Here is a 5,000-nt window from a genome sequence, read left to right as displayed (position 1 = left end):
GCGGACGCTGACTGATGACATTACTTCCCCCCCGCCCGGCAGCAAGCCAGACATGATGGCCCCTTCCCCGCGAACGGTTGGAAGCCATACCCCCTTCGTGATGCTCACAAGTCTTCGAATAAGCCACCCAACGATTTGCGTGGCACAAATCTTCCCCGATCGCACCGGGCCACAGTTCCAACCCGTCTCATCCGTGCTTCTTCTCCAGCACGACCACCGTGGCGGATCGCCAGGATGCTCGTGAGGGAGAAGCCACGCGGATGAGGCCGTGCCTTCCCTGTGGTGGCCGCGCGCTACTGGACCGAGAGTAATAAAGCCCTCAATATCAACCACATGACCCTGGGCGTAACCAGCACAAATGTGAGCCCAAGCGGACGCTGACTGATGACATTACCCCCCCGGCCGGCAGCAAGCCAGACATGATGGCCCCTTCCCCGCGAACGGTTGGAAGCCATACCCCCTTCGTGATGCTCACAAGTCTAGAAATGAGCCACACAACGAAAATCCCACCAGCGTGCCACAAAAATCCACATAACAGATTCACATTTTTTCCCACCGGGTCAGTCGGCCGGAACCGACGGCGGCCACCACCGTGCCGCCGCCCACAACGGGTGACACCAACCCAAGTTGGTGGATCACCCATGTGTGGGCGTTTTGACTTGCCCCACCACAAAGCAAGCCAAAACAGGGGGGAATGAAGGGACCGCACCAGAATTTTCCATGGTGCAAGAGCTGGCTGCATTGAGGAACACCCCCCCCCCCTATAATAGCTAAATATGCAAAAGCCACTTTTGTACAAGTAGATACACTTTTTTTGAGTAGACATAAGTTCTGTTTTGGGACCTAGAGAACGAATTTTCACGAGATTTTTTGCAGGGATCCTCATAAAAATGGTACAACATTGCCTGCAAAAAATTAGAATTTTTCGACATGGGGAAGTATTTTTTTTATTTTTCCAAAGACCCGAAATGTGGAAAATCGGGAAAAATGGAAAAACGTATCTAGACACCGTATTTTTGCGTGATTTTTTCCAGTCCATCCCATAATAATATCAAGAAGGTGCCCACCAAGTTTCGTTAGGATTGGCCAAGGTTTCGAATTTTCATGAATTTTTTTCAAAACCCTCTATTTTCCAACATTTCAAAAATTCAAAACCACATCAAGATGGCTTGGTTTTGATACCAAACTTTCTAGACCTCATTCTGCATGCATTTGTGACACTTTCCAACCAACAAAACTCAAAAACCACCACTTTGAAAATTTCATGATTCTTGGCACACCACCAAGTCACAAAATCAAGCCAAAACACCAAAATCTTGGAACTTGGCTATGCACCAACCATGCCAAGATCAATTCCTTTTGATCCCAAACTTCTCCCACATCACTTTGAAGGCATTTGTGAGGATTGAGTCCAGCCACTTTTCCAAAACCATGATTTTCGTTTTTCACCAAAATCACCACCAAGTCACAAAATCAAGCCAAAAATCCAAAATCATGGAACTTGGCTATGCACCAACCATGCCAAGATCAATTCCTTTTGATCCCAAACTTCTCCCACATCACTTTGAAGGCATTTGTGAGGATTGAGTCCAGCCACTTTTCCAAAACCAACATTTTCGTTTTTCACCAAAATCACCACCAAGTCACAAAATCAAGCCAAAAATCCAAAATCATGGAACTTGGCTATGCACCAACCATGTCAAGATCAATTCCTTTTGATCCCAAACTTCTCCCACATCACTTTGAAGGCATTTGTGAGGATTGAGTCCAGCCAGTTTTCCAAAACCATGATTTTCGTTTTTCACCAAAATCACCACCAAGCCACAAAATCAAGCCAAAACACCAAAATCATGAACTTGGCTATGCACCAACCATGTCAAGATCAATTCCTTTTGCTCCCAAACTTCTCCCACATCACTTTGGAGGCATTTGTGAGGATTGAGTCCAGCCACTTTTCCAAAACCATGATTTTCGTTTTTCACCAAAATCACCACCAAGCCACAAAATCAAGCCAAAACACCAAAATCATGAACTTGGCTATGCACCAACCATGTCAAGATCAATTCCTTTTGATCCCAAACTTCTCCCACATCACTTTGAAGGCATTTGTGAGGATTGAGTCCAGCCACTTTTCCAAAACCATGATTTTCGTTTTTCACCAAAATCACCACCAAGCCACAAAATCAAGCCAAAAATCCAAAATCATGAACTTGGCTATGCACCAACCATGTCAAGATCAATTCCTTTTGATTCCAAACTTCTCCCACATCACTTTGAAGGCATTTGTGAGGATTGAGTCCAGCCAGTTTTCCAAAACCATGATTTTCGTTTTTCACCAAAATCACCACCAAGCCACAAAATCAAGCCAAAACACCAAAATCATGAACTTGGCTATGCACCAACCATGTCAAGATCAATTCCTTTTGATCCCAAACTTCTCCCACATCACTTTGAAGGCATTTGTGAGGATTGAGTCCAGCCACTTTTCCAAAACCAACATTTTCGTTTTTCACCAAAATCACCACCAAGTCACAAAATCATGAACTTGGCTATGCACCAACCATGTCAAGATCAATTCCTTTTGATCCCAAACTTCTCCCACATCACTTTGGAGGCATTTGTGAGGATTGAGTCCAGCCACTTTTCCAAAACCAACATTTTCGTTTTTCACCAAAATCACCACCAAGTCACAAAATCATGAACTTGGCTATGCACCAACCATGTCAAGATCAATTCCTTTTGATCCCAAACTTCTCCCACATCACTTTGGAGGCATTTGTGAGGATTGAGTCCAGCCAGTTTTCCAAAACCATGATTTTCGTTTTTCACCAAAATCACCACCAAGTCACAAAATCAAGCCAAAAATCCAAAATCATGGAACTTGGCTATGCACCAACCATGTCAAAATCAATTCCTTTTGATCCCAAACTTCTCCCACATCACTTTGAAGGCATTTGTGAGGATTGAGTCCAGCCAGTTTTCCAAAACCATGATTTTCGTTTTTCACCAAAATCACCACCAAGCCACAAAATCAAGCCAAAACACCAAAATCATGAACTTGGCATTGCACCAACCATGTCAAGATCAATTCCTTTTGATCCCAAACTTCTCCCACATCACTTTGGAGGCATTTGTGAGGATTGAGTCCAGCCAGTTTTCCAAAACCAACATTTTCGTTTTTCACCAAAATCACCACCAAGTCACAAAATCATGAACTTGGCATTGCACCAACCATGTCAAGATCAATTCCTTTTGATCCCAAACTTCTCCCACATCACTTTGGAGGCATTTGTGAGGATTGAGTCCAGCCAGTTTTCCAAAACCAACATTTTCGTTTTTCACCAAAATCACCACCAAGCCACAAAATCATGAACTTGGCTATGCACCAACCATGTCAAAATCAATTCCTTTTGATCCCAAACTTCTCCCACATCACTTTGAAGGCATTTGTGAGGATTGAGTCCAGCCAGTTTTCCAAAACCATGATTTTCGTTTTTCACCAAAATCACCACCAAGCCACAAAATCAAGCCAAAACACCAAAATCATGAACTTGGCTATGCACCAACCATGTCAAGATCAATTCCTTTTGATCCCAAACTTCTCCCACATCACTTTGAAGGCATTTGTGAGGATTGAGTCCAGCCACTTTTCCAAAACCAACATTTTCGTTTTTCACCAAAATCACCACCAAGCCACAAAATCAAGCCAAAACACCAAAATCATGAACTTGGCTATGCACCAACCATGTCAAGATCAATTCCTTTTGATCCCAAACTTCTCCCACATCACTTTGAAGGCATTTGTGAGGATTGAGTCCAGCCACTTTTCCAAAACCATGATTTTCGTTTTTCACCAAAATCACCACCAAGCCACAAAATCAAGCCAAAAATCCAAAATCATGAACTTGGCTATGCACCAACCATGTCAAGATCAATTCCTTTTGATTCCAAACTTCTCCCACATCACTTTGAAGGCATTTGTGAGGATTGAGTCCAGCCAGTTTTCCAAAACCATGATTTTCGTTTTTCACCAAAATCACCACCAAGCCACAAAATCAAGCCAAAACACCAAAATCATGAACTTGGCTATGCACCAACCATGTCAAGATCAATTCCTTTTGATCCCAAACTTCTCCCACATCACTTTGAAGGCATTTGTGAGGATTGAGTCCAGCCACTTTTCCAAAACCAACATTTTCGTTTTTCACCAAAATCACCACCAAGTCACAAAATCATGAACTTGGCTATGCACCAACCATGTCAAGATCAATTCCTTTTGATCCCAAACTTCTCCCACATCACTTTGGAGGCATTTGTGAGGATTGAGTCCAGCCACTTTTCCAAAACCAACATTTTCGTTTTTCACCAAAATCACCACCAAGTCACAAAATCAAGCCAAAAATCCAAAATCATGAACTTGGCTATGCACCAACCATGTCAAGATCAATTCCTTTTGATCCCAAACTTCTCCCACATCACTTTGGAGGCATTTGTGAGGATTGAGTCCAGCCAGTTTTCCAAAACCATGATTTTCGTTTTTCACCAAAATCACCACCAAGTCACAAAATCAAGCCAAAAATCCAAAATCATGGAACTTGGCTATGCACCAACCATGTCAAAATCAATTCCTTTTGATCCCAAACTTCTCCCACATCACTTTGAAGGCATTTGTGAGGATTGAGTCCAGCCAGTTTTCCAAAACCATGATTTTCGTTTTTCACCAAAATCACCACCAAGCCACAAAATCAAGCCAAAACACCAAAATCATGAACTTTGCTATGCACCAACCATGTCAAGATCAATTCCTTTTGATCCCAAACTTCTCCCACATCACTTTGAAGGCATTTGTGAGGATTGAGTCCAGCCACTTTTCCAAAACCAACATTTTCGTTTTTCACCAAAATCACCACCAAGTCACAAAATCATGAACTTGGCATTGCACCAACCATGTCAAGATCAATTCCTTTTGATCCCAAACTTCTCCCACATCACTTTGGAGG

The sequence above is a fragment of the Phaseolus vulgaris genome, chromosome 3 (assembly GCF_051622355.1).
Source record: "Phaseolus vulgaris cultivar YP4 chromosome 3, ASM5162235v1, whole genome shotgun sequence".
NCBI lineage: Eukaryota > Viridiplantae > Streptophyta > Magnoliopsida > Fabales > Fabaceae > Phaseolus > Phaseolus vulgaris.
The sequence above is the reverse complement of the archived record's forward strand: the minus strand, read 5'-3'. Positions refer to the sequence as shown.